This window comes from Carica papaya, chromosome 5 (genome assembly GCF_054855325.1).
Source record: "Carica papaya isolate Zhongbai chromosome 5, ASM5485532v1, whole genome shotgun sequence".
Lineage (NCBI taxonomy): Eukaryota > Viridiplantae > Streptophyta > Magnoliopsida > Brassicales > Caricaceae > Carica > Carica papaya.
Genome location: NC_142313.1, coordinates 27,625,110 through 27,651,419, shown reverse-complemented (window position 1 = coordinate 27,651,419; position 26,310 = coordinate 27,625,110). Strand labels below are relative to the sequence as shown.

The 26,310-nt window shown below is 46.7% G+C and overlaps 5 non-coding genes and 47 pseudogenes across 5 annotated transcripts; all 52 read left to right on the top strand.

Annotated features, from left to right (window-relative positions):
• The first annotated feature begins 329 nt into the window (after window positions 1-329).
• On the top strand, window positions 330-448 carry LOC148257436 (5S ribosomal RNA; annotated as a pseudogene).
• A 235-nt stretch (window positions 449-683) lies between these two features.
• On the top strand, window positions 684-802 carry LOC148257435 (5S ribosomal RNA; annotated as a pseudogene).
• An 886-nt stretch (window positions 803-1,688) lies between these two features.
• On the top strand, window positions 1,689-1,807 carry LOC148257434 (5S ribosomal RNA; annotated as a pseudogene).
• Window positions 1,808-2,368: 561 nt separating this feature from the next.
• On the top strand, window positions 2,369-2,486 carry LOC148257433 (5S ribosomal RNA; annotated as a pseudogene).
• Window positions 2,487-3,047: 561 nt separating this feature from the next.
• LOC148257432 (5S ribosomal RNA) lies at window positions 3,048-3,166 on the top strand (annotated as a pseudogene).
• Window positions 3,167-3,370: 204 nt separating this feature from the next.
• Window positions 3,371-3,489, top strand: LOC148257431 (5S ribosomal RNA; annotated as a pseudogene).
• Window positions 3,490-4,050: 561 nt separating this feature from the next.
• Window positions 4,051-4,168, top strand: LOC148257430 (5S ribosomal RNA; annotated as a pseudogene).
• A 204-nt stretch (window positions 4,169-4,372) lies between these two features.
• On the top strand, window positions 4,373-4,491 carry LOC148257429 (5S ribosomal RNA; annotated as a pseudogene).
• A 208-nt stretch (window positions 4,492-4,699) lies between these two features.
• On the top strand, window positions 4,700-4,818 carry LOC148257428 (5S ribosomal RNA; annotated as a pseudogene).
• Window positions 4,819-5,377: 559 nt separating this feature from the next.
• Window positions 5,378-5,496, top strand: LOC148257427 (5S ribosomal RNA; annotated as a pseudogene).
• Window positions 5,497-6,059: 563 nt separating this feature from the next.
• Window positions 6,060-6,178, top strand: LOC148257426 (5S ribosomal RNA; annotated as a pseudogene).
• Window positions 6,179-6,387: 209 nt separating this feature from the next.
• On the top strand, window positions 6,388-6,506 carry LOC148257425 (5S ribosomal RNA; annotated as a pseudogene).
• A 189-nt stretch (window positions 6,507-6,695) lies between these two features.
• LOC148257424 (5S ribosomal RNA) lies at window positions 6,696-6,814 on the top strand (annotated as a pseudogene).
• Window positions 6,815-7,374: 560 nt separating this feature from the next.
• LOC148257423 (5S ribosomal RNA) lies at window positions 7,375-7,492 on the top strand. The gene has a single exon (XR_015819811.1). It is a non-coding gene; the product is annotated as a 5S ribosomal RNA (ribosomal RNA).
• A 205-nt stretch (window positions 7,493-7,697) lies between these two features.
• Window positions 7,698-7,816, top strand: LOC148257422 (5S ribosomal RNA; annotated as a pseudogene).
• A 559-nt stretch (window positions 7,817-8,375) lies between these two features.
• LOC148257421 (5S ribosomal RNA) lies at window positions 8,376-8,494 on the top strand (annotated as a pseudogene).
• Window positions 8,495-9,054: 560 nt separating this feature from the next.
• On the top strand, window positions 9,055-9,173 carry LOC148257420 (5S ribosomal RNA; annotated as a pseudogene).
• A 204-nt stretch (window positions 9,174-9,377) lies between these two features.
• Window positions 9,378-9,496, top strand: LOC148257419 (5S ribosomal RNA; annotated as a pseudogene).
• A 207-nt stretch (window positions 9,497-9,703) lies between these two features.
• On the top strand, window positions 9,704-9,822 carry LOC148257418 (5S ribosomal RNA; annotated as a pseudogene).
• Window positions 9,823-10,026: 204 nt separating this feature from the next.
• Window positions 10,027-10,145, top strand: LOC148257417 (5S ribosomal RNA; annotated as a pseudogene).
• Window positions 10,146-10,354: 209 nt separating this feature from the next.
• On the top strand, window positions 10,355-10,473 carry LOC148257416 (5S ribosomal RNA; annotated as a pseudogene).
• A 209-nt stretch (window positions 10,474-10,682) lies between these two features.
• LOC148257415 (5S ribosomal RNA) lies at window positions 10,683-10,801 on the top strand. The gene has a single exon (XR_015820939.1). It is a non-coding gene; the product is annotated as a 5S ribosomal RNA (ribosomal RNA).
• Window positions 10,802-11,363: 562 nt separating this feature from the next.
• On the top strand, window positions 11,364-11,482 carry LOC148257414 (5S ribosomal RNA; annotated as a pseudogene).
• A 563-nt stretch (window positions 11,483-12,045) lies between these two features.
• On the top strand, window positions 12,046-12,164 carry LOC148257413 (5S ribosomal RNA; annotated as a pseudogene).
• A 561-nt stretch (window positions 12,165-12,725) lies between these two features.
• On the top strand, window positions 12,726-12,844 carry LOC148257412 (5S ribosomal RNA; annotated as a pseudogene).
• Window positions 12,845-13,405: 561 nt separating this feature from the next.
• On the top strand, window positions 13,406-13,523 carry LOC148257411 (5S ribosomal RNA; annotated as a pseudogene).
• A 204-nt stretch (window positions 13,524-13,727) lies between these two features.
• Window positions 13,728-13,846, top strand: LOC148257410 (5S ribosomal RNA; annotated as a pseudogene).
• A 209-nt stretch (window positions 13,847-14,055) lies between these two features.
• Window positions 14,056-14,174, top strand: LOC148257409 (5S ribosomal RNA). Its single transcript, XR_015820618.1, has one exon. It is a non-coding gene; the product is annotated as a 5S ribosomal RNA (ribosomal RNA).
• A 1,241-nt stretch (window positions 14,175-15,415) lies between these two features.
• On the top strand, window positions 15,416-15,534 carry LOC148257408 (5S ribosomal RNA; annotated as a pseudogene).
• Window positions 15,535-15,645: 111 nt separating this feature from the next.
• On the top strand, window positions 15,646-15,764 carry LOC148257407 (5S ribosomal RNA). Its single transcript, XR_015820200.1, has one exon. It is a non-coding gene; the product is annotated as a 5S ribosomal RNA (ribosomal RNA).
• A 560-nt stretch (window positions 15,765-16,324) lies between these two features.
• On the top strand, window positions 16,325-16,443 carry LOC148257406 (5S ribosomal RNA; annotated as a pseudogene).
• A 203-nt stretch (window positions 16,444-16,646) lies between these two features.
• LOC148257405 (5S ribosomal RNA) lies at window positions 16,647-16,765 on the top strand (annotated as a pseudogene).
• Window positions 16,766-16,970: 205 nt separating this feature from the next.
• Window positions 16,971-17,089, top strand: LOC148257404 (5S ribosomal RNA; annotated as a pseudogene).
• Window positions 17,090-17,648: 559 nt separating this feature from the next.
• On the top strand, window positions 17,649-17,767 carry LOC148257403 (5S ribosomal RNA). Its single transcript, XR_015820163.1, has one exon. It is a non-coding gene; the product is annotated as a 5S ribosomal RNA (ribosomal RNA).
• Window positions 17,768-18,328: 561 nt separating this feature from the next.
• LOC148257402 (5S ribosomal RNA) lies at window positions 18,329-18,446 on the top strand (annotated as a pseudogene).
• A 203-nt stretch (window positions 18,447-18,649) lies between these two features.
• LOC148257401 (5S ribosomal RNA) lies at window positions 18,650-18,768 on the top strand (annotated as a pseudogene).
• Window positions 18,769-18,977: 209 nt separating this feature from the next.
• LOC148257400 (5S ribosomal RNA) lies at window positions 18,978-19,096 on the top strand (annotated as a pseudogene).
• A 206-nt stretch (window positions 19,097-19,302) lies between these two features.
• Window positions 19,303-19,421, top strand: LOC148257399 (5S ribosomal RNA; annotated as a pseudogene).
• Window positions 19,422-19,980: 559 nt separating this feature from the next.
• LOC148257398 (5S ribosomal RNA) lies at window positions 19,981-20,098 on the top strand (annotated as a pseudogene).
• A 205-nt stretch (window positions 20,099-20,303) lies between these two features.
• Window positions 20,304-20,422, top strand: LOC148257397 (5S ribosomal RNA; annotated as a pseudogene).
• A 205-nt stretch (window positions 20,423-20,627) lies between these two features.
• LOC148257396 (5S ribosomal RNA) lies at window positions 20,628-20,746 on the top strand (annotated as a pseudogene).
• Window positions 20,747-21,305: 559 nt separating this feature from the next.
• On the top strand, window positions 21,306-21,424 carry LOC148257395 (5S ribosomal RNA; annotated as a pseudogene).
• Window positions 21,425-21,983: 559 nt separating this feature from the next.
• LOC148257394 (5S ribosomal RNA) lies at window positions 21,984-22,101 on the top strand (annotated as a pseudogene).
• A 205-nt stretch (window positions 22,102-22,306) lies between these two features.
• LOC148257393 (5S ribosomal RNA) lies at window positions 22,307-22,425 on the top strand (annotated as a pseudogene).
• A 205-nt stretch (window positions 22,426-22,630) lies between these two features.
• Window positions 22,631-22,749, top strand: LOC148257392 (5S ribosomal RNA; annotated as a pseudogene).
• A 559-nt stretch (window positions 22,750-23,308) lies between these two features.
• Window positions 23,309-23,427, top strand: LOC148257391 (5S ribosomal RNA; annotated as a pseudogene).
• A 559-nt stretch (window positions 23,428-23,986) lies between these two features.
• Window positions 23,987-24,104, top strand: LOC148257390 (5S ribosomal RNA; annotated as a pseudogene).
• Window positions 24,105-24,309: 205 nt separating this feature from the next.
• LOC148257389 (5S ribosomal RNA) lies at window positions 24,310-24,428 on the top strand (annotated as a pseudogene).
• Window positions 24,429-24,633: 205 nt separating this feature from the next.
• On the top strand, window positions 24,634-24,752 carry LOC148257388 (5S ribosomal RNA; annotated as a pseudogene).
• A 559-nt stretch (window positions 24,753-25,311) lies between these two features.
• Window positions 25,312-25,430, top strand: LOC148257387 (5S ribosomal RNA; annotated as a pseudogene).
• Window positions 25,431-25,635: 205 nt separating this feature from the next.
• On the top strand, window positions 25,636-25,754 carry LOC148257386 (5S ribosomal RNA; annotated as a pseudogene).
• A 235-nt stretch (window positions 25,755-25,989) lies between these two features.
• Window positions 25,990-26,107, top strand: LOC148257385 (5S ribosomal RNA; annotated as a pseudogene).
• Window positions 26,108-26,310: the final 203 nt, after the last annotated feature.

The following is a 26,310-nucleotide window of genomic DNA, read 5'->3' as shown; positions in this document are numbered from 1 at the left end:
CAACGAATTCTATCAGAACTCCGTAGGTAAGGGTGCTTGGGCGAGAGTAGTACTAGCATGGGTTACCTCCTGGGAAGTCCTTATATTTCACCCATTTTCTTATGAAGTCCTCGTGTTGCACCCATTTTTTTGCAGATGATTCTTTCGACGTTACGCGCGACTTGAATTATGGTCCTCAGCTTTATTCACAAATGTGAGTCACGGCTCTGTACCATTTTACTTGATATTAGAACGAGAACGGGAGGTGCAGTGCGCACGCACAAGGAAACAAATTACGGGAGGGGGAAGAAAGGAGAAGGAGTTTATGTATTTGCAGTGCGAAATGAAACAGGTGCGATCATACCAGCACTAATGCAACGGATTCTATCAGAACTCCGTAGCTAAGGGTGCTTGGGCGAGAGTAGTACTAGCATGGGTTACCTCCTGCGAAGTCCTTATATTTCACCCATTTTCTTGTGAAGTCCTTGTGTTGCACTCATTTTTTTACAGATGATTCTTTCGATGTTACGCGCGACTTGAATTATGGTCCTCAGGTTTATTCGCAAATGTGAGTCACGGTGCTGTAGCATTTTACTTGATATTAGAATGAGAACGGGAGGTGCAGTGCGCACGCACAAGGAAACAAATGATGGGAGGGGGAAGAAAGGGGAATGAGTTTATGTATTTGCAGCGCGAAAGTAAACAGGTGCGATCATACCAGCACTAAAGCTCCCGATCCCATCAGAACTCCGCAGTTAAGTGTGCTTGGGCGAGCGTAGTACTCGGATGGGTGACCTCTTGGGAAGTCCTCGTGTCGCACTAATTTTTTTTCAGACGGGTCGTACGACGTTACGCGCGAATAGAATTATAAGCCGCTGGTTCATTTGCAAAGATGCGTCACGGTGCCGGGGCATATTACTTGATATTAGAACGAGAAGGAGAGATGCAGAGTGCACGCATAAGGAAATAAATGACGGGAGGGGGGATGGGAGGAGAAAAAGTGTTTGTATTTGCAGTGCAGAATGAAACATGAGGGATCATACCAGCACTAATGCAACGGATTCTATCAGACCTCCGCAGTTAAGGGTGCTTGGGCGAGAAAAGTACTCGGATGGGTGACCTTCTGCGAAGTCCTTATATTTCCCCCATTTTCTTGGGAGGTCCTTGTGTTGCACCCATCTTTTTGCAGATGATTCTTTTGACGTTACGCGCGACTTGATTTATGGTCCGCAGGTTTATTCGCAAATGTGAGTCACGGCGCCGTGGCATTTTACTTGATATTAGAACGAGTACAGGAGGTGCAGTGCGCACGCACAAGGAAACAAATGACGGGAGGAGGAAGAAAAGAGAAGGAGTGTATGTATTTGAAGCGCAAAATTAAACAAGTGGCATCATACCAGCACTAATGTAATGGATCCCAACAGAACTCTTCAGTTAAGTGTGCTTTGGCGAAAGTAGTACAATGATGGGTTACCTCCTAGGAAGTTCTCGTGTTGCACCCATTTTTTTTTTTAGATGTGCCGTTCGACGTTACGCGCGACTTTGATTATGGTCTGCAGATTTATTCGCAAATGTGAGTCGCGGCACCGTGGCATTTTACTTGATATTTGAACGAGAACGAGAGGTGCAGTGCGCACGCACAAGGAAACAAATGACGGGAGGGGGAAGAAAGGGGAATGAGTTTATGTATTTGCAGCGCGAAATTAAACAGGTGCGATCATACCAGCACTAATGCACCGGATCCCATCAGAACTCCGCAGTGAATTGTTCTTGGGCGAGATTAGTACTCGGATGGGTGACCTCCTAGGAAGTCCTCGTGTCGCACCAATTTTTTTTCAGACGGGTCGTTCGACGTTACGCGCGTCTGGAATTAGGGTCCGCTAGTTTATACGCAAATGTGAGTCAAGAAGCAGGGACATTTTAATCAATATTAGAACGAGAATGAGAGATGCAGAGTGCACGCACAAGGAAACAAATGACGGGAGCGGGGATAGAGGGAAAAAAAGTGTATGTATTTGCAGCGCAGAATGAAACATGAGCAATCATACCAGCACCAATGTAACGGATTCTATTAGAACTCCGCAAGTTAAGGGTGCTTGGGCGAGAGTAGCACTAGGATGGGTGACCTCCTGCGAAGTCCTTATATTTCACCCATTTTCTTAAGAAGTCCTCGTGTTGTACCCATTTTTTTGCAGATGATTCTTTCGACGATATGCGCGACTTGAATTATGGTCCTCAGGTTTATTCGCAAATGTGAGTCACGGCACCTTAGCATTTTACTTGATATTAGAACGAGCACGGGAGGTGCAGTGCGCACGCACAAGGAAAGAAATGACGGGAGGGGGAAGAAAGGAGAAGGAGTTTATCTATTTGCAGCGCGGAATTAAGCAGGTGCGACCATACCAGCACTAATGCATCGGATCCCATCAGAACTCCGCAGTTAAGTGTGCTTGGCGAGATTAGTACTCGGATGGTTGACCTCCTGGAAAGTCCTCGTGTCGCACTAATTTCTTTTCAGACGGGTCGTTCGACATTACGCGCGACTGGAACTAGGGTCCGCTGGTTTATATGCAAATGTGAGTCAAGAAGCATGGGCATTTTAATCGATATTAGAACGAGAATGAGAGATGCAGAGTGCACGCACAAGGAAACAAATGACGGGAGGGGGGATGGAGGGAGAAAAAGTGTATGTATTTGCAGCGCAGAATGAAACAAGAGCAATCATACCAGCACAATTGCAACGGATTCTTTCAGAACTCTGCAAGTTAAGGGTGCTTGGGCAAGAGTAGCACTAGGATGGGTGACCTCCTACGAAGTCCTTATATTTCACCTATTTTCTTAGGAAGTCCTCGTGTTGCACCCATTTTTTTGCAGATGATTCTTTCGACGATACGCGCGACTTGAATTATGGTCCTCAGGTTTATTCGCAAATGTGAGTCCTGGCACCGTAGTATTTTACTCGATAGTAGAACGAGCACGGGCGGTGCAGTGCGCACGCACAAGGAAAGAAATGACGGGAGGGGGAAGAAAGGGGAATGAATTTATATATTTGCAGCGCGAAATTAAACAGGTGCGATCATACCAGCACTAATGCACTGGATCCCATCAGAACGCCGCAGTTAAGTGTGTTTGGGCGAGATTAGAACTCGGATGGGTGACCTCCTGGAAAGTCCTCGTGTCGCACCAATTTTTTTTCAGACGGGTCGTTCGACGTTACGCGAGTCTGGAACTAGGGTCCGCTGGTTTATACGCAAATGTGAGTCAAAAAGGAGGGGCATTTTAATCGATATTAAAACGAGAAGGAGAGATGAAGTGTGAACGCATAAGGAAACAAATGACGGAGGGGGAAGAAAGGAGAAGGAGTGTATGTATTTGCAGCGCGGAATTAAACAGGTGCGATCATACCAGCACTAAAGCCCCGAATCCCATCAGAACTCCGCAGTTAGGTGTGCTTTGGCGAGAGTAGTACTCGGATGGGTGACCACTTGGGAAGCCCTCGTGTTGCACCTTTTTTTTCACGGATAGGTTGTTCGACGTTACGCGCGAATGAAATTATAAACCGCTGGTTCATTTGCAAAGGTGAGTAACGGTACCGGGGCATATTACTTGATATTAGAACGAGAAAGAGAGGTGCAGAGTGCACGCACAAGAAAACAAATGACGGGTGGGGGGATGGGAGGAGAAAGAGTGTTTGTATTTGCAGTGCAGAATGAAACATGAGGGATCATACCAGCACTAATGCAACGGATTCTATTAGAACTCCGCAGTTAAGGGTGCTTGGGCGAGAAAAGTACTCGGATGGGTGACCTCCTGCGAAGTCCTTATATTTCACCCATTTTCTTGGGAGGTCCTCGTGTTGCACCCATCTTTTTGCAGATGATTCTTTCGACGTTACGCGTGACTTGATTTATGGTCCGCAAGTTTATTCGCAAATGTGAGTCACGGCGCCGTGGCATTTTACTTGATATTAGAACGAGTACGGGAGGTGCAGTGCACACGTACAAGGAAACAAATGACAGGAGGAGGAAGAAAAGAGAAGGAGTGTATGTATTTGAAGCGCAAAATTAAACAAGTGGCATCATACCAGCACTAATGTACTGGATCCCATCAGAACTCTACAGTTAAGGGTGCTTGGGCGAGAGTAGTACTCGGATGGGTGACCTCTTGGGAAGTCCTCGTAACGCAATAATTATTTTTTAGATGGGTCGTTCGACATTACGTGCGACTGGAACTATGGTCCGCTGGTTTATACGCAAATGTGAGTCAAGAATCAGGGGCATTTTAATCGATATTCGAACGAGAAGGAGAGGTGCAGTGTGAACGCACAAGGAAACAAATGATGGGAGGGGGATGGGGAAGAAGGAGTGTATGTATTTTCAGCACGAAATTAAACAGGTGCGGTCACACAAGCACTAATGCATCAGATCCCATCAGAACTCCGCAGTTAAGTGTGCTTTGGCGAAAGTAGTACAATGATGGGTTACCTCCTGGGAAGTTCTCGTGTTGTACCCATTTTTTTTTTTCAGATGTGCCGTTCGACGTTACCCGCGACTTTAATTACGGTCCGCAGATTTATTCGCAAATGTGAGTCACGGCGCCGTAGCATTTTACTTGATATTTGAACGAGAACGAGAGGTGCAGTGCGCACGCACAAGGAAACAAATGACGGGAGGGGGAAGAAAGGAGAAGGAGTTTATGTATTTGCAGCGCGGAATTAAACGGGTGCGATCATACCAACACTAATGCACCGGATTCCATCAGAACTCCGCAGTTAAGTGTGCTCGGGCGAGAGTAGTACTCGGATGGGTGACCTCCTTGGAAGTCCTCGGGTCGCACCAATTTTTTTTCAGACGGGTCGTTCGACGTTACGCGCGACTGGAACTAGGGTACATTAGTTTATACGCAAATGTGAGTCAAGAAGCAGGGGCATTTTAATCGATATTAGAACGAGAAGGAGAGGTGCAGTGTGAACGCACGAGGAAACAATTGATGGGAGGGGGAGGGAAGGAGAATGAGTGTATGTATTTTCAGCACGAAATGAAACAGGTGCGATCATACCAGCACTAATGCAACGGATTCTATCGGAACTCCGTAGGTAAGGGTGCTTGGGCGAGAGTAGTACAAGCATGGGTTACCTCCTGCGAAGTCCTTATATTTCACCCATTTTCTTGTGAAGTCCTCGTGTTGCACCCATTTTTTTGCAGATGATTCTTTCGACGTTACGCGCGACTTGAATTATGGTCCTCAGGTTTATTCAGAAATGTGAGTCACGGCGCTGTAGAATTTTACTTGATATTAGAACGAGAACGGGAGGTGCAGTGCGCACACATAAGGAAACAAATGACGGGAGGGGGAAGAAAGGGGAATGAGTTTATGTATTTGCAGCACAAAATTAAACAGCTGTGATCATACCAGCACTAATGCACCAGATCCCATCAGAACTCCGCATTTAAGTGTGCTTGGGCGAAAGTAGTACTCGGATGGGTGACCTCCTGGGAAGTCCTCGTGTCGCACTAATTTTTTTTTTCAAACGGGTCGTTCGACGTTACACGCGACTGGAATTAGGGTCCACTCGTTTATACGCAAATGTGAGTCAAGAAGTAGGGGCATTTTAATTGATATTAGAACGAGAAAGAGAGATGCAGAGTGCACGCACAAGGAAACAAATGACGGGAGGGGGGATGGAGGGAGAAAAAGTGTATGTATTTGCAGCGCAGAATGAAACATGAGCAATCATACCAGCACCAATGCAACGGATTCTATCAGAACTCCGCAAGTTAAGGGTGCTTGGGCGAGAGTAGCACTAGGATGGGTGACCTCCTGCGAAGTCCTTATATTTCACCCATTTTCTTAGGAAGTCCTCATGTTGCACCCATTTTTTTGCAGATGATTCTTTCGACGATACGCGCGACTTGAATTATGATCCTCAGGTTTATTCGCAAATGTAAGTCACGGCACCGTAGCATTTTATTTAATATTAGAATGAGCACGGGAGGTGCAGTGCGCACGCACAAGGAAACAAATAACGGGAGGGGGAAGAAAGGAGAAGGAGTTTATGTATTTGCAGCGCGGAATTAAACGGGTGCGGTCCCACCAGTACAAATGCACCGGATCCCATCAGAACTCCGCAGTTAAGTGTGCTTTGGCGAAAGTAGTACAATTTTGGGTTACCTCCTGGGAAGTTCTCGTGTTGCACCAATTTTCTTTTTTTCAGATGTGTTGTTCGACGTTACGCGCGACTTTAATTATGGTCCGCAGATTTATTTGCAAATGTGAGTCACGGCGCCGTGGCATTTTACTTGATATTTGAACGAGAACGAGAGGTGCAGTGCGCACGCACAAGGAAAGAAATGACGGGAGGGGGAAGAAAGGAGAAGGAGTTTATGTATTTGCAGCGCGAAATTAAACAGGTTCAATCATACCAGCACTAATGCACCGGATCCCATCAAGACTCTGCAGTTAAGTGTGCTTGGGCGAGAGTAGTACTCGGATGGGTGACCACTTGGGAAGCCCTCGTGTTGGATGGGTTTTTCGACGTTACACGCGAATGGAATTATAAACCGTTGGTTCATTTGCAATGGTGAGTCATGGTGCCGAGGCATATTACTTGATATTAGAACAAGAAAGAGAGATGCAGAGTGCACGCACAAGGAAACAAATAATGGGAGGGGGGGGAGGGAAGAAGGAGTGAATGTATTTTCAGCACGAAATTAAACAGGTGCGGTCACACCAGCACAAATGCACCGGATCCCATCAGAACTACGCAGTTAAGTGTGCGTTGGCGAAAGTAGTACAATGATGGGTCACCCCCTGGGAAGTTCACGTGTTGCACCCATTTTTTTTTCAGATGTGCCGTTCGACGTTACGCGCGACTTTAATTATGGTCCGCAGATTTATTCGCAAATGTGAGTCACGGCGCCGTGGCATTTTACTTGATATTTGAACGAGAACGAGAGGTGCAGTGGGCACGCACAGGGAAACAAATGACGGGAGGGGGAAGAAAGGAGAAGGAGTATGTTTTTGCAGCGCGAAATGAAACAGGTGCGATCATTCCAGCACTAATGCAACGGATTCTATCATAACTCCGTAGGTAAGGGTGCTTGGGCGAGAGTAGTACTAGCATGGGTTACCTCCTGCGAAGTCCTTATATTTCACCCATTTTCTTGTGAAGTTCTCGTGTTGCACCCATTTTTTTTTTCAGATGTGCCGTTCGACGTTATGCGCGACTTTAATTATGGTTCGCAGATTTATTCGCAAATGTTAGTCACGGCGCCGTGGCATTTTACTTGATATTTGAACAAGAACGAGAGGTGCAGTGCGCACGCACAAGGAAACAAATGACGGGAGGGGGAAGAAAGGGGAATGAGTTTATGTATTTGCAGCGCAAAATTAAACAGGTGCGATCATACCAGCACTAATACACCGGATCCCATCAGAACTCCGCAGTGAAGTGTGCTTGGGCGAGATTAGTACTCGGATGGGTGACCTCCTGGGAATTCTCGTGTCGCACCAATTTTTTTTCAGACGGGTCGTTTGACATTACGCGCGTTTGGAACTAGGGTCCGCTGGTTTATACGCAGATGTGAGTCAAGAAGCAGGGGCATTTTAATCGATATTAGAACGAGAATGAGAGGTAAAGTGTGAACGCACAAGGAAACAAATGACGGGAGGGGGAAGAAAGGAGAAGGAGTGTATGTATTTGCAGCGCGAAATTAAACAGGTTCGATCATACCAGCACTAATGCAACGGATTTTATCAGAACTCCGCAGTTTAGTGTGCTTGGGCGAGAGTAGTACTGGGATGGGTCACCACTTGGGAAGCCCTCGTGTTGCACCTATTTTTTTTGGATGGGTTGTTCGACATTATGCGCGAATAGAATTATAAACCGTTGGTTCATTTGCAAAGGTGGGTCACAGTGCCGGGGCATATTACTTGATATTAGAACGAGAAAGAGAGATGTAGAGTGCACGCACAAGGAAACAAATGACGGGAGGGGGGATGGGAGGAGAAAGAGTGTTTGTATTTGCAGTGCAGAATGAAACATGAGGGATCATACCAGCACTAATGCAATGGATTCTATCAGAACTCCGCAGTTAAGGGTGCTTGGGCGAGAAAAGTACTCGGATTGGTGACCTCCTGCGAAGTCCTTATATTTCACCCATTTTCTTGGGAGGCCCTCGTGTTGCACCCATCTTTTTGCAGATGATTCTTTCGACGTTACGCGCGACGTGATTTATGGTCCGCAGGGTTATTCGCAAATGTGAGTCACGGCACCGTGGCATTTTACTTTATATTAGAACGAGTACGGGAGGTGCAGTGCGCACGCATAAGGAAACAAATGACGGGAGGGGGAAGAAAGGAGAATGAGTTTATGTATTTGCAGCGCAAAATTAAACAGGTGCGATCATACCAGCACTAATGCACTAGATCCCATCTGAACTCCGCAGTTACGTGTGCTTGGGCGAGAGTAGTACTCGGATGGGTGACCTCTTGGGAAGTCCTCGTGTCGCACTATTTTTTTTCAGACGGGTCGTTCGACGTTACGCACGACTGGAACTAGGGTCCACTGGTTTATACGCAAATGTGAGTCAAGAAGTAGGGGCATTTTAATCGATATTAGAACGAGAAAGAGAGATGCAGAGTGCACGCACATGGAAACAAATGACGGGAGGGGGGATGGAGGGAGAAAAAGTGTATGTATTTGCAGCGCAGAATGAAACATGAGCAATCATACCAGCACCAGTGCAACGAATTCTATCAGAACTCCGCAAGTTATGGGTGCTTGGGCGAGAGTAGGACTAGGATGGGTGACCTCCTGCAAAGTCCTTATATTTCACCAATTTTCTTAGGAAGTCCTGGTGTTGCACCAATTTTTTTGCAGATGATTCTTTCGACGATACACGCGACTTGAATTATGGTCCACAGGTTTATTCGCAAATGTGAGTCACGGCACCGTAGCATTTTACTTGACATTAGAACGAGCACGGGAGATGCAGTGCACACGCACAAGGAAACAAATGACGGGAGGGGGAAGAAAGGAGAAGGAGTTTATGTATTTGCAGTGCGGAATTAAACGGGTGCGATCATACCACCACTAATGCACCGGATCCCATCAGAACTCTGCAGTTAAGTGAGCTTGGGCGAGAGTAGTACTCGGATGGGTGACCTCCTGGGAAGTCCTCGTGTCGCACAAATTTTTTTTCAGACGGGTCGTTCGACGTTACGCGCGACTGGAACTAGGGTCCGCTGGTTTATACGCAAATGTGAGTTAAGAATCAGGGGCATTTTAATCGGTATTAGAACGAGAAGGAGAGGTGCAGTGTGAACGCACAAAGAAACAAATGATGGGAGAGGGGGAGGGAAGAAGGAGTGTATGTATTCTCAGCACGAAATTAAACAGGTGCGGTCACACCAGCACAAAAGCACCGGATCCCATCAGAACTCCGCAGTTAAGTGTGTTTTGGCGAAAGTAGTACAATGATGGGTTACCTCCTGGAAAGTTCTCGTGTTGCACCCTTTTTTTTTTTCAGATGTGTCGTTCGACGTTATGCGCGACTTTAATTATGGTTCTCATGTTTATTCGCAAATGTGAGTCACGGCGCCGTGGCATTTTACTTGATATTAGAACGAGAACGGGAGGTGCAGTGCGCACGCACAAGGAAACAAATGACGGGAGGGGGAAGAAAGGGGAATGAGTTTATGTATTGGCAGCGCGAAATTAAATAGTTGCGATCATACCAGCACTAATGCACCGGATCCCATCAGAACTCTGCAGTTAAGTGAGTTTGGGCGAGAGTAGTACTCGGATGGGTGACCTCCTGAGAAGTCCTCGTGTCGCAACAATTTTTTTTCAGACGGGTCGTTCGACGTTACGCGCGTCTTGAACTAGGATCCGCTGGTTTATACGCAAATGTGAGTCAAGAAGCCGGGGCATTTTAATCGATATTAGAACGAGAATGAGAGGTGAAGTGTGAACGCACAAGGAAACAAATGATGGGAGGGGGGGAGGGAAGAAGGAGTGTATGTATTTTCAGCACGAAATTAAACAGGTGCGGTCACACCAGTACAAATGCACCGGATCCCATCAGAACTCCGCAGTTAAGTGTGCTTTGGCGAAAGTAGTACAATGATGGGTTACCTTCTGGGATGTTCTCGTGTTGCACCCATTTTCTTCTTTTCAGATGTGCCGTTCGACGTTACGCGCGACTTTAATTATGGTCCGCAGATTTATTCGCAAATGTGAGTCACGGCGCCGTGGCATTTTCCATGATATTTGAACGACAACGAGAGGTGCAGTGCGCACGCACAAGGAAACAAATGACGGGAGGGGGAAGAAAGGAGAAGGAGTTTATGTATTTGCAGCGCGAAATTAAACAGGTGCGATCATACCAGCACAAATGCACCGGATCCCATCAGAACTCCGCAATTGAGTGTGCTTTGGGGAAAGTATTACAATGATGGGTTACCTTGTGGGAAGTTCTCGTGTTGCACCCATTTTCTTTTTTTCAGATGTGCCGTTCGACGTTACGCACGACTTTAATTATGGTCCGCAGATTTATTCGCAAATGTGAGTCACCGCGCCGTGACATTTTACTTGATATTTGAACGAGAACGAGAGGTGCAGTGCGCACGCACAAGGAAACAAATGACCGGAGGGGGAAGAAAGGAGAAGGAGTTTATGTATTTGTAGAGCAAAATTAAACTGGTGCGATCATACCAGCACGAATGCACCGGATCCCATCAGAACTCCGCAGTTAAGTGTGCTTGGGCGAGATTAGTACTCGGATGGGTGACCTCCTGGGAAGTCCTCGTGTCGCATTAATTTTTTTTTTAGACGGGTCGTTCGACTTTACGCGCGACTGGAAGTAGGGACGCCTGGTTCATATGCAAATGTGAGTCAAGAAGCAGGGGCATTTTAATCGATATTAGAACGAGGAGGAGAGATGCAGAGTGCACGAACAAGGAAACAAATGACAGGAGGGGGGATGGAGGGAGAAAAAGTGTATGTATTTGCAGCGCAGAATGAAACATGAGCAATCATACCAGCACCAGTGCAACGGATTCTATCAGAACTCCGCAAGTTAAGGGTGCTTGGGCGAGAGTAGCACTAGGATGGATGACCTCCTGCAAAGTCCTTATATTTCACCAATTTTCTTAGGAAGTCCTGGTGTTGCACCCATTTTTTTGCAGATGATTTTTTCGACGATACGCGCGACTTGAATTATGGTCATCAGGTTTATTCGCAAATGTGACTCATGGCACCGTAGCATTTTACTTGATATTAGAAAGAGCACGGGAGGTGCAGTGCGCACGCACAAGCAAACAAATGACGGGAGGGGGAAGAAAGGAGAAGGAGTTTATGTATTTGCAGCGCGGAATTAAACGGGTGCGATCATACCAGCACTAATGCACCGGATCCCATCAGAAGTCCGCAGTTAAGTGTGCATGGGCGAGAGTAGTACTCGGATGGGTGACCTCTTGGGAAGTACTCGTGTCGCACCAATTTTTTTTCAGACGGGTCTTTCGACGTTACGCGCGACTGGAACTGGGGTCCGCTGGTTTATACGCAATTGTGAGTCAAGAAGCAGGGGCATTTTAATCGATATTAGAACGAGAATGAGTGGTGCAGTGTGAACGCACAAGGAAACAATTGATGGGAGGGGGAGGAAAGGAGAAGGAGTGTATGTATTTTCAGCACGAAATTAAACAGGTGCGATCATACCAGCACTAATGCAACGGATTCTATCAGAACTCCGTAGGTAAGGGTGCTTGGACGAGAGTAGTACTAGCATGGGTTACCTCCTGCGAAGTCCTTATATTTCACCCATTTTCTTGTGAAGTCCTTGTGTTGCACACATTTTCTTTTTTTCAGATGTGTCGTTCGACGTTACGCGCGACTTTAATTATGGTCCGCAGATTTATTCGCAAATGTGAGTCACGGCGCCGTGGCATTTTACATGATATTTGAACGACGACGAGAGGTGCAGTGCGCACGCACACGGAAACAAATGACGGGAGGGGGTAGAAAGGAGAAGGAGTTTATGTATTTGCAGCGCGAAATTAAACAGGTGCGATCATACTAGTACTAATGCACCGGATCCCATTAGAACTCCGCAGTTAAGTGTGCTTGGGCGAGAGTAGTACTCGGATGGGTGAGCTCTTGGAAAGTCCTTGTGTCGCACCAATATTTTTTTAGACGGGTCGTTCGACTTTACGCTCGACTGGAACAAGGGTCCGATAGTTTATACGCAAATGTGAGTCAAGAAGCAGGGGCATTTTAATCGATATTAGAACGAGAAGGAGACGTGCAGTGTGAACGCACAAGGAAACAAATGACGGGAGGGGGGATGGAGGGAGAAAAAGTGTATGTATTTACAGCGCAGAATGAAACAGGTGCGATCATACCAGCACCAATGCAACGGATTCTATCAGAACTCCGCAAGTTAGGGGTGCTTGGGCGAGAGTAGTACTAGCATGGGTTACCTCCTACGAAGTCCTTATTTTTCACCCATTTTCTTAGGAAGTCCTCGTGTTGCACCCATTTTTTTGCAGATAATTCTTTCGACGATATGCTCGACTTGAATTATGGTCCTCAGGTTTATTCGTAAATGTGAGTCACGGCACCGTAGCATTTTACTTGATATTAGAACGAGCACTGGAGGTGCAGTGCGCATGTACAAGGAAACAAATGGCGGGAGGGGGAAGAAAGGAGAATGAGTTTATGTATTTGCAGCTCGAAATTAAACAGGTGCGATAATAACAGCACTAATGCACCGGATCCCATCAGAACTCCGCAGTTAAGTGTGCTTGGGCGAGATTAGTACTCGGATGCGTGACCTCCTAAGAAGTCCTCGTGTTGCACCGATTTTTTTTCGGATGGGTCGTTCGACGTTACGCGCGTCTGGAACTAGGGTCCGCTGGTTCATTCGCAAATGTGAGTCACGGTGCCGGGGCATATTACTTGATATTACAACGAGAAAGAGAGATGCAGAGTGCACGCATAAGGAAACAAATGACGGGAGGGGGGATGGAAGGAGAAAGAGTGTATGTATTTGCAGTGCAGAATGAAACATGAGGGATCATACCAGCACTAATGCAACGGATTCTATCAGAACTCCGCAGTTAAGGGTGCTTGGGCGAGAAAAGTACTCGGATGGGTGACCTCTTGCGAAGTCCTTATCTTTCACCCATTTTCTTGGGAGGTCGTCGTGTTGCACCCATCTTTTTGTAGATGATTCTTTCGACGTTACGCGCGACTTAATTTATGATCCGCAGGTTTATTCGAAAATTTGAGTCATGGCGCTGTGGCATTTTACTTGATATTATAATGAGTACGGGAGGTGCAGTGCGCACGCACAAGGAAACAAATGACGGGAGGAGGAAGAAAAGAGAAGGAGTGTATGTATTTGAAGCGCAAAATTAAACAAGTGGCATCATACCAGCACTAATGCAGTGGATCCCATCAGAACTTTGCAGTTAAGTGTGCTTGGGCGAGAGTAGTACTCGGATGGGTGACCTCTCGGGAAGTCCTCGTATCGCAACAATTTTTTTTCAGATGGGTCGTTCGATGTTACGCGCGACTGGAACTATGGTCCGCTAGTTTATACGCAAATGTGAGTAAAAAATCAGAGGCATTTTTATCGATATTAGAACGAGAAGGAGAGGTGCAGTGTGAACGCACAAGGAAACAAATGATGGGAGGGGGGGAGGGAAGAAGGAGTGTATGTATTTTCAGCATGAAATTAAACAGGTGCGGTCACACCCGCACAAATGCACCGGATCCCATCAGAACTCTGAAGTTAAGTGTGCTTTGGCGAAAGTAGTACAATGATGGGTTACCTCCTGGGAAGTTCTCGTATTGCACCCATTTTCTTTTTTTCAGATGTGCCGTTCGACGTTACGCACGACTTTAATTATGGTCCGCAGATTTATTCGCAAATGTGAGTCACGGCGCCGTGGCATTTTACTTGATATTTGAACGAGAACGAGAGGTGCAGTGCGCACGCACAAGGAAACAAATAACGGGAGGGGGAAGAAAGGAGAAGGAGTTTATGTATTTGCAACGCGAAATTAAACTGGTGCGATCATACCAGCACTAATGCACCGGATCCCATGAGAACTCCGCAGATAAGTGTGCTTGGGCGAGAGTAGTACTCGGATGGGTGACCTCCTCGGAAGTCCTCGTGTCGCACTAATTTTTTTTTTCAGACGGGTCGTTCGACGTTACGCGCGACTGGAACTAGGGTCCACTGGTTTATACGCAAATGTGAGTCAAGAAGCAGGAACATTTTAATCGAGATTAGAACGAGAAGGAGAGGTGCAGAGTGCACGCACAAGGAAACAAATGACGGGAGGAGGGATGGAGGGAAAAAAAGTGTATGTATTTGCAGCGCAGAATGAAACATGAGCAATCATACCAGCACCAATACAACGGATTCTATCAGAACTCCGCAAGTTAAGGGTGCTTGGGCGAGAGTAGCACTAGGATGGGTGACCTCCTGCAAAGTTCTTATATTTCACCAATTTTCTTAGGAAATCCTGGTGTTGCACCCATTTTTTTGCAGATGATTCTTTCGACGATACGCGCGACTTGAATTATGGTCCTCAGGTTTATTCGCAAATGTGAGTCACGACACCGTAGCATTTTACTTGATATTAGAACGAGCACGGGAGGTGCAGTGCGCACGCATAAGGAAACAAATGACGGGAGGGGGAAGAAAGGAGAAGGAGTTTATGTATTTGCAGCGCGGAATTAAACAGGTGCGATAATACCAGCACTAATGCACCGGATCGCCTCAAAACTCCCAGTTAAGTTTGCTTGGGCGAGAGTAGCACTCGGATGGGTGACCTCCTGGGAAGTCCTCGTGTCGCACAAATTTTTTTTCAGACGGGTCGTTCGACGTTACGCGCGACTGGAACTGGGGTCCGTTGGTTTATACGCAAATGTGAGTCAAGAAGCAGAGGCATTTTAATCGATATTAGAACGAGAATGAGAGGTGAAGTGTGAACGCACAAGGAAACAAATGACGGGAGGGGGAAGAAAGGAGAAGGAGTGTATGTATTTGCAGCGCGAAATTAAACAGGTGCGATCAAACCAGGACCAATGCAACGGATTCTATCAGAACTCCGCAAGTTAGGGGTGCTTGGGCGAGAGTAGTACTAGCATGGGTTACCTCCTACGAAGTCCTTATATTTCACCCATTTTCTTAGGAAGTCCTCGTGTTGCACCCATTTTTTTGCAGACGATTATTTCGACGATAAGCGCGACTTGAATTATGGTCATCAGGTTTATTCGCAAATGTGAGTCACGGCACCGTAGCATTTTACTTGATATTAGAACGAGCACGGGAGGTACAGTGCGCACTCACAAGGAAACAAATGACAGGAGGGGGAAGAAAGGAGAAGGAATTTATGTATTTGCAGCGCGGAATTAAACGGGTGCGATCATACCAGCACTAATGCACCGGATCCCATCAGAACTCAGCATTTAAGTGTGCTTGGGCGAGAGTAGTACTCGGATGGGTGACCTCCTGGGAAGTACTTGTGTCGCACAAATTTTCTTTCAGACGGGTCGAGAATGAGAGGTGAAGTGTGAACGCACAAGGAAACAAATGACGGGAGGGGGAAGAAAGGAGGAGTGTATGTATTTGCGGCGCGAAATTAAAGAGGTGCGATCATACCAGCACTAAAGCCCCGGATCCCATCAGAACTCCGCAGTTAAGTGTGCTTGGGCGAGAGTAGTACTCGGATGGGTGACCACCTGGGAAGCCCTCGTGTTGCACCTATGTTTTTTCGGATGGGTTGTTCGACGTTACGCGCGAATGGAATTATAAACCGCTGGTTCATTTGCAAAGGTGAGTCACGGTGTCGGGGCATATTACTTGATATTAGAACGAGAAAGAGAGATGCAGAGTGCACGCACAAGGAAACAAATGACGGGAGGGGGGATAGGAGGAGAAAGAGTGTATGTATTTGCAGCGCATAATGAAACATGAGGGATCATACCAGCACTAATGCAACAGATTCTATTAGAACTCCGCAGTTAAGGGTGCTTGGGCGAGAAAAGTACTCGGATGGGTGACCTCCTGCGAAGTCATTATATTTCACCCATTTTCTTAGGAAGTACTCGTGTTACACCCATTTTTTTGTAGATGATTCTTTCGACGATACGCGAAACTTGAATTATGGTCCTCAGATTTATTCGCAAATGTGAGTCACGGCACCGTAGTATTTTACTTGATATTAGAACGAGCACGGGAGGTGCATTGCGCACGCACAAGGAAACAAATGACGGGAGGGGAAAGAAAGGAGAAGGAGTTTATTTACTTGCAGCGCGAAATTAAACGGGTGCTATCATACCAGCACTAATGCACTGGATCCCATCAGAACTCTGCAGTTAAGTGTGCTTGGGCGAGAGTAGTACTCGGATGGGTGACCTCATGGGAAGCCCTCGTGTCGCACCAATTTTTTTTCAGACGGGTCGTTCGACGTTACGCGCGACTGGAACTATGGTCCGCTGGTTTATACACAAATATAAGTCAAGAATTAGGGGCATTTTAATCGATATTAGAACGAGAAGGAGAGGTGCAGTGTGAACGTACAAGGAAACAAATGATGGGAGGGGGGAGGGAAGAAGGAGTGTATGTATTTTCAGCACGAAATTAAACAGGTGCGGTCACACGAGCACAAATGCACCGGATCCCATCAGAACTCCGCAGTTAAGTGTGCTTTGGCGAGAGTAGTACTCGGATGGGTGACCACCTGGGAAGCCCTCATGTTGCACCTATGTTTTTTCGGATGGGTTGTTCGACGTTACGCGCGAATGGAATTATAAACCGCTGGTTCATTTGCAAAGGTGAGTCACGGTGCCAGGGCATATTACTTGATATTAGAACGAGAAAGAGAGATGCAGAGTGCACGCACAAGGAAACATATGACGGGAGGGGGAAGAAAGGAGAAGGAGTTTATGTATTTGCAGCGCGGAATTATACGGGTGCGATCGTACCACCACTAATGCACCAGATCCCATCAGAACTCTGCAGTTAAGTGTGCTTGGGCGAGAGTAGTACTCGGATCGGTGACCTCCTGGGAAGTCCTCGTGACGCACCAATTTTTTTTCAGACGGGTCGTTCGACGTTACGGGCGACTGGAACTAGGGTCCGCTGGTTTATACGCAAATGTGAGTCAAGAAGCAGGGGCATTTTAATCGATATTAGAACGAGAAGGAGAGGTGCAGTGTGAACGCACAAGGAAACAATTGATGGGAGGGGGAGGGAAGGAGAAGGAGTGTATGTATTTTGAGCACGAAATGAAATAGGTGCGATCATACCAGCACTAATGCAACAGATTCTATCAGAACTCCCTAGGTAAGGGTGCTTGGGTGAGAGTAGTACTAGCATGGGTTACCTCATGCGAAGTCCTTATATTTCACCCATTTTCTTGTGAAATCCTCGTGTCGCACCAATTTTTTTTCTGACGGGTCGTTCGACGTTACGCGTGTCTGGAACTAGGGTCCGCTGGTTTATACGTAAATGTGAGTCAAGAAGCAGGGGCTTTTTAATCGATATTAGAACGAGAATGAGAGGTGAAGTGTGAACGCACAAGGAAACAAATGACGGGAGGGGGAAGAAATGAGAAGGAGTGTATGTATTTGCAGCGCAAAATTAAACAGGTTCGATCATACCAGCACTAAAGCTCCGGATCCCATCAGAACTCCGCAGTTAAGTGTGCTTGGGCGAGAGTAGTACTCGGATGGGTGACCACCTGGGAAGCCCTCGTGTTGCACCTATATATTTTCGGATGGGTTGTTCGACGTTACGCGCGAATGGAATTATAAACCGCTGGTTCATTTGCAAAGGTGAGTCACGGTGCCGGGGCATATTACTTGATATTAGAACGAGAAAGAGAGATGCAGAGTGCACACACAAGGAAACAAATGACGGGAGGGGGGATGGAAGGAGACAGAGTGTATGTATTTGCAGTGCAGAATGATACATGAGGGATCATACCAGCACTAATGCAACGGATTCTATCAGAACTCTGCAGTTAAGGGTGCTTGGGCGAGAAAAGTACTCGGATGGGTGACCTCCTGCGAAGTCCTTATATTTCACCCATTTTCTTGGGAGGTCGTCCTGTTGCACCCATCTTTTCGCAGATGATTCTTTCGACGTTACGCGCGAATTGATTTATGATCCGCAGGTTTATTCGCAAATGTGAGTCACGGCGCCGTGGCATTTTACTTGATATTAGAACGAGAACGGGAGGTGCAGTGCGCACGCAAAAGGAAACAAATGACGGGAGGAGGAAGAAAAGAGAAGGAGTGTATGTATTTGAAGCGCAAAATTAAACAAGTGGCATCATACCAGCACTAATGCACTCGATCCCATCAGAACTCTGCAGTTAAGTGTGCTTGGGCGAGAGTAGTACTCGGATGCGTGACCTCTTGGGAAGTCCTCGTATCGCAACAATTTTTTTTCAGATATGTCGTTCAACGTTACGCGCTACTGGAACTATGGTCCGCTGGTTTATACGCAAATGTGGGTCAAGAATCAGGGGCATTTTAATCGATATTAGAACAAGAAGGAGAGGTGCAGTGTGAACGCACAAGGAAACAAATGATGGGAGGGGAGAGGGAAGAAGGAGTGTATGTATTTTCAGCACGAAATTAAACAGGTGCAGTCACACCAGCACAAATGCACCAGATCCAATCAGAACTCCGCAGTTAAGTGTGCTTTGGCGAAAGTAGTACAATGATGGGTTACCTCATGGGAAGTTCTCGTGTTGTACCCATTTTCTTTTTTTCAGATGTGTCGTTCGACGTTACGCGCGACTTTAATTATGGTCCGCAGATTGATTCGCAAATGTGAGTCACGGCCACGTGGCATTTTACTTGATATTTGAACGAGAACGAGAGGTGCAGTGCGCACGCACAAGGAAACAAATGACGGGAGGGGGAAGAAAGGAGAAGGAGTTTATGTATTTGCAGCGCTAAATTAAACAGGTGCGATCATACCATCACTAATGCACCGGATCCCATCAGAACTCCGCAGTTAAGTGTGCTTGGGCGAGAGTAGTACTCGGATTGGAGACCTTTTGGGAAGTCCTCGTGTCGCACTAATTATTTTTTCAGACGGGTCGTTCGATGTTACGCGCGACTGGAACTAGGGTCCACTGGTTTATACGCAAATGTGAGTGAAGAAGCAGGGGCATTTTAATCGATATTAGAACGAGAAAGAGAGATGCAGAGTGCACGCACAAAGAAACAAATGACGGGAGGGGGAAGAAAAGAGAAGGAGTGTATGTATTTGCAGCGCGAAACTAAACTAGTGCAATCATACCAGCACTAAAGCCCCGGATCCTTTCAGAACTCCGCAATTAAGTGTGCTTGGGCGAGAGTAGTACTCGGATGGTTGACCTCCTGGGAAGTATTCGTGTCGCACCAATTTTTTTTCAGACGAGTCGTTCGACGTTCCGCGCGACTAGAACTAGGGTCCGCTGGTTTATACGCAAATGTGAGTCAAAAAGCAGGGGCATTTTAATCGATATTAGAACGAGAAGGAGAGGTGCAGTGTGAACGCACAAAGAAACAATTGATAGGAGGGGGAGGGAAGGAGAAGGAGTGTATGTATTTTCAGCACTAAAAGAAACAAGTGCGATCATACCAGCACTAATGCAACGGATTCTATCAGAACTCCGTAGGTATGGGTGCTTGAGCGAGAGTAGTACTAGCATGGGTTACCTCCTGCGAAGTCCTTATATTTCACCAATTTATTTGTGAAGTCCTCGTGTCGCACCAATTTTTTTTCAGACGGGTCGTTCGACGTTACGCGCGTCTGGAACTTGGGTCCGCTGGTTTATACGCAAATGTGAGTCAAGAAGCAGGGGCATTTTAATCGATATTAGAACGAGAATGAGAGTTGAAGTGTGAACGCACAAGGAAACAAATGACGGGATGAGGAAGAAAGGAGAAGGAGTGTATGTATTTGCAGCGCAAAACTAAACAGGTGCGATCATACCAGCACTAAAGCCCCAGGTCCCATCAGAACTCCGCAGTTAAGTGTGCTTGGCGAGATTAGTACTCGGATGGTTGACCTCCTGGGAAGTCCTCGTGTCGCACCAATTTTTTTTCAGACGGTTCGTTCAACATTACGCGCGTCTGGAACTAGGTTCCGCTGGTTTATACGCAAATGTGAGTCAAGAAGCAGGGGCATTTAAATCGATATTAGAACGAGAATGAAAGGTGAAGTGTGAACGCACAAGGAAACAAATGACGGGAGGGGGAAGAAAAGAGAAGGAGTGTATGTATTTGCAGTGCGAAATTAAACATGTGCTATCATACCAGCACTAAAGCTCCGGATCCAATCAGAATTCCGCAGTTAAGTGTGCTTGGGCGAGAGTAGTACTCGGATGGGTGACCACCTGGTAAGCCCTCGTGTTGCACATATTTTTTTTCGGATGGGTTGTTTGACGTTACGCGAGAATGAAATTATAAACCGCTGATTCATTTGCAAAGGTGAGTCACGGTGCCGGGGCATATTACTTGATATTAGAATGAGAAAGAGAGATGCAGAGCGCACGCACAAGGAAACATATGACGGGAGGGGGAAGAAAGGAGAAAGAGTTTATGTATTTGCAGCGCAGAATTAAACGGATGCGATCGTACCACCACTAATGCACCGGATCCCATCATAACTCCGCAGTTAAGTGTGCTTGGGCGAGAGTAGTACTCGGATGGGTGACCTCCTGGGAAGTCTTCGTGTCGCACCAACTTTTTTTCAGACGGGTCGTTCGACGTTACGCGCGACTGGAACAGGGGTCCGCTGGTTTATACGCTAATGTGAGTCAAGAAGCGGGGGCATTTTAATCGATATTAGAACGAGAAGGAGAGGTGCAGTGTGAACGCACAAGGAAACAATTGATGGGAGGGGGAGGGAAGGAGAAGGAGTATATGTATTTTGAGCACGAAATGAAACAGGTGCGATCATACCAGCACTAATGCAACGGATTCTATCAGAACTCCGTAGGTAAGGGTGCTTGGGCGAGAGTAGTACTAGCATGGGTTACCTCCTGCGAAGTCCTTATATTTCACCCATTTTCTTGTGAAGTCCTCGTGTTGCACCCATTTTTTTGCAAATGATTCCTTCGACGTTACGCGCGACTTGAATTATGGTCCTCAGGTTTATTCACAAATGTGAGTCACGGCGCTGTAGCATTTTACTTGATATTAGAACGAGAATGGGAGGTGCAGTGCGCACGCACAAGGAAACAAATGATGGGAGGGGGAAGAAAGGGGAATGAGTTTATGTATTTGCAGCGCGAAATTAAACAGGTGCGATCATACCAGCTCTAATGCACCGGATCCCATCAGAACTCCGCAGTGAAGTTTGCTTGGGCGAGATTAGTACTCGGATGGGTGACCTCCTGGGAAGTCCTCGTGTCGCACCAATTTTTTTTCAGACGAGTCGTTCGACGTTACGCGCGTCTGGAACTAGGGTCTGCTGGTTTATACGCAAATGTGAGTCAAGATGCAGGGGCATTTTAATCGATATTAGAACGAGAATGAGAGGTGCAGTGTGAGCGCACAAAGAAACAATTGATAGGAGGGGGAGGGAAGGAGAAAGAGTGTATGTATTTTCAGCACTAAAAGAAACAGGTGCGATCATACCAGCACAAATGCAACGGATTCTATCAGAACTCCGTAGGTAAGGGTGCTTGAGCGAGAGTAGTACTAGCATGGGTTACCTCCTGCGAAGTCCTTATATTTCACCAATTTATTTGTGAAGTCCTCGTGTCGCACCAATTTTTTTTCAGACGGGTCATTCGACGTTACGCGCGTCTGGAACTTGGGTCCGCTGGTTTATACGCAAATGTGAGTCAAGAAGCAGGGGTATTTTAATCGATATTAGAACGAGAATGAGAGTTGAAGTTTGAACGCACAAGGAAACAAATGACGGGAGGAGGAAGAAAGGAGAAGGAGTGTATGTATTTGCAGCGCAAAACTAAACAGGTGCGATCATACCAGCACTAAAGCCCCAGGTCCCATCAGAACTCCGCAGTTAAGTGTGCTTGGCGAGATTAGTACTCGGATGGTTGACCTCCTGGGAAGTCCTCGTGTCGCACCAATTTTTTTTCAGACGGGTCGTTCGACATTACGCGCGTCTAGAACTAGGTTCCGCTGGTTTATACGCAAATGTGAGTCAAGAAGCAGGGGCATTTAAATCGATATTAGAACGAGAATGAAAGGTGAAGTGTGAACGCACAAGGAAACAAATGACGGGAGGGGGAAGAAAAGAGAAGGAGTGTATGTATTTGCAGTGCGAAATTAAACATGTGCTATCATACCAGCACTAAAGCTCCGGATCCAATCAGAATTCCGCAGTTAAGTGTGCTTGGGCGAGAGTAGTACTCGGATTGGTGACCACCTGGTAAGCCCTCGTGTTGCACATATTTTTTTTCGGATGGGTTGTTTGACGTTACGCGAGAATGAAGTTATAAACCGCTGATTCATTTGCAAAGGTGAGTCACGGTGCCGGGGCATATTACTTGATATTAGAATGAGAAAGAGAGATGCAGAGCGCACGCACAAGGAAACATATGACGGGAGGGGGAAGAAAGGAGAAAGAGTTTATGTATTTGCAGCGCAGAATTAAACGGATGCGATCGTACCACCACTAATACACCGGATCCCATCATAACTCCGCAGTTAAGTGTGCTTGGGCGAGAGTAGTACTCGGATGGGTGACCTCCTGGGAAGTCCTCGTGTCGCACAAATTTTTTTTCAGACGGGTCGTTCGACATTATGCGCGACTGGAACAGGGGTCCGCTGGTTTATACGCAAATGTGAGTCAAGAAGCGGGGGCATTTTAATCGATATTAGAACGAGAAGGAGAGGTGCAGTGTGAACGCACAAGGAAACAATTGATGGGAGGGGGAGGGAAGGAGAAGGAGTATATGTATTTTGAGCACGAAATGAAACAGGTGCGATCATACCAGCACTAATGCAACGGATTCTATCAGAACTCCGTAGGTAAGGGTGCTTGGGCGAGAGTAGTACTAGCATGGGTTACCTCCTGCGAAGTCCTTATATTTCACCCACTTTCTTGTGAAGTCCTCGTGTTGCACCCATTTTTTTGCAAATGATTCCTTCGACGTTACGCGCGACTTGAATTATGGTCCTCAGGTTTATTCACAAATGTGAGTCACGGCGCTGTAGCATTTTACTTGATATTAGAACGAGAACGGGAGGTGCAGTGCGCACGCACAAGGAAACAAATGATGGGAGGGGGAAGAAAGGGGAATGAGTTTATGTATTTGCAGCGCGAAATTAAACAGGTGCGATCATACCAGCTCTAATGCACCGGATCCCATCAGAACTCCGCAGTGAAGTTTGCTTGGGCGAGATTAGTACTCGGATGGGTGACCTCCTGGGAAGTCCTCGTGTCGCACCAATTTTTTTTCAGACGAGTCGTTCGACGTTACGCGCGTCTGGAACTAGGGTCTGCTGGTTTATACGCAAATGTGAGTCAAGATGCAGGGGCATTTTAATCGATATTAAAACGAGAATGAGAGGTGCAGTGTGAACGCACAAAGAAACAATTGATAGGAGGGGGAGGGAAGGAGAAAGAGTGTATGTATTTTCAGCACTAAAAGAAACAGGTGCGATCATACCAGCACTAATGCAACGGATTCTATCAGAACTCCGTAGGTAAGGGTGCTTGAGCGAGAGTAGTACTAGCATGGGTTACCTCCTGCGAAGTCCTTATATTTCACCAATTTATTTGTGAAGTCCTCGTGTCGCACCAATTTTTTTTCAGACGGGTCGTTCGACGTTACGCGCGTCTGGAACTTGGGTCCGCTGGTTTATACGCAAATGTGAGTCAAGAAGCAGGGGTATTTTAATCGATATTAGAACGAGAATGAGAGTTGAAGTTTGAACGCACAAGGAAACAAATGACGGGAGGAGGAAGAAAGGAGAAGGAGTGTATGTATTTGCAGCGCAAAACTAAACAGGTGCGATCATACCAGCACTAAAGCCCCAGGTCTCATCAGAACTCCGCAGTTAAGTGTGCTTGGCGAGATTAGTACTCGGATGGTTGACCTCCTGGGAAGTCCTCGTGTCGCACCAATTTTTTTTCAGACGGGTCGTTCGACATTACGCGCGTCTGGAACTAGGTTCCGCTGGTTTATACGCAAATGTGAGTCAAGAAGCAGGGGCATTTAAATCGATATTAGAACGAGAATGAAAGGTGAAGTGTGAACGCACAAGGAAACAAATGACGGGAGGGGGAAGAAAAGAGAAGGAGTTTATGTATTTGCAGCGCGAAATTTAACAAGTGCTATCATACCAGCACTAAAGCTCCGGATCCAATCAGAATTCCGCAGTTAAGTGTGCTTGGGCGAGAGTAGTACTCGGATGGGTGACCACCTGGTAAGCCCTCGTGTTGCACCTATTTTTTTTCGGATGGGTTGTTTGACGTTACGCGAGAATGGAATTATAAACCGCTGGTTCATTTACAAAGGTGAGTCACGGTGCCGGGGCATATTACTTGATATTAGAACGAGAAAGAGAGATGCAGAGCGCACGCACAAGGAAACATATGACGGGAGGGGGAAGAAAGGAGAAAGAGTTTATGTATTTGCAGCGCGGAATTAAACGGATGCGATCGTACCACCACTAATGCACCGGATCCCATCATAACTCCGCAGTTAAGTGTGCTTGGGCGAGAGTAGTACTCGGATGGGTGACCTCCTGGGAAGTCCTCGTGTCGCACCAATTTTTTTTCAGACGGGTCGTTCGACGTTATGCGCGACTGGAACAGGGGTCCGCTGGTTTATACGCAAATGTGAGTCAAGAAGCGGGGGCATTTTAATCGATATTAAAACAAGAAGGAGAGGTGCAGTGTGAACGCACAAGGAAACAATTGATGGGAGGGGGAGGGAAGGAGAAGGTGTATATGTATTTTGAGCACGAAATGAAACAGGTGCGATCATACCAGCACTAATGCAACGGATTCTATCAGAACTCCGTAGGTAAGGGTGCTTGGGCGAGAGTAGTACTAGCATGGGTTACCTCCTGCGAAGTCCTTATATTTCACCCATTTTCTTGTGAAGTCCTCGTGTTGTACCCATTTTTTTGCAGATGATTCCTTCGACGTTACGCGCGACTTGAATTATGGTCCTCAGGTTTATTCACAAATGTGAGTCACGGCGCTGTAGCATTTTACTTGATATTAGAACGAGAACGGGAGGTGTAGTGCACACGCACAAGGAAACAAATGAAGGGAGGGGGAAGAAAGGGGAATGAGTTTATGTATTTGCAGCGCGAAATTAAACAGGTGCGATCATACCAGCTCTAATGCACCGGATCCCATCAGAACTCCGCAGTGAAGTTTGCTTGGGCGAGATTAGTACTCGGATGGGTGACCTCCTGGGAAGTCCTCGTGTCACACCAATTTTTTTTCAGACGGGTCGCTCGACGTTACGCGCGTTTGGAACTAGGGTCCGCTGGTTTATACGCAAATGTGAGTCAAGAAGCAGGGGCATTTTAATCGATATTAGAACGAGAATGAGAGGTGCAGTGTGAACGCACAAAGAAACAATTGATAGGAGGGGGAGGGCAGGAGAAGGAGTGTATGTATTTTCAGCACTAAAAGAAACAGGTGCGATCATACCAGCACTAATGCAACGGATCCCATCAGAACTCCGCAGTTAAGGGTGCTTGAGCGAGAGTAGTACTAGCATGGGTTACCTCCTGCGAAGTCCTTATATTTCACCAATTTATTTGTGAAGTCCTCGTGTCGCACCAATTTTTTTTCAGACGGGTCGTTCGACGTTACGCGCGTCTGGAACTTGGGTCCGCTGGTTTATACGCAAATGTGAGTCAAGAAGCAGGGGCATTTTAATCGATATTAGAACGAGAATGAGAGTTGAAGTGTGAACGCACAAGGAAACAAATGACGGGAGGAGGAAGAAAGGAGAAGGAGTGTATGTATTTGCAGCGCAAAACTAAACAGGTGCGATCATACCAGCACTAAAGCCCCAGGTCTCATCAGAACTCCGCAGTTAAGTGTGCTTGGCGAGATTAGTACTCGGATGGTTGACCTCCTAGGAAGTCCTCGTGTCGCACCAATTTTTTTTCAGACGGGTCGTTCGACATTACGCGCGTCTGGAACTAGGTTCCGCTGGTTTATACGCAAATGTGAGTCAAGAAGCAGGGGCATTTTAATCGATATTAGAACGAGAATGAGAGGTGCAGTGTGAACGCACAAAGAAACAATTGATAGGAGGGGGAGGGCAGGAGAAGGAGTGTATGTATTTTCAGCACTAAAAGAA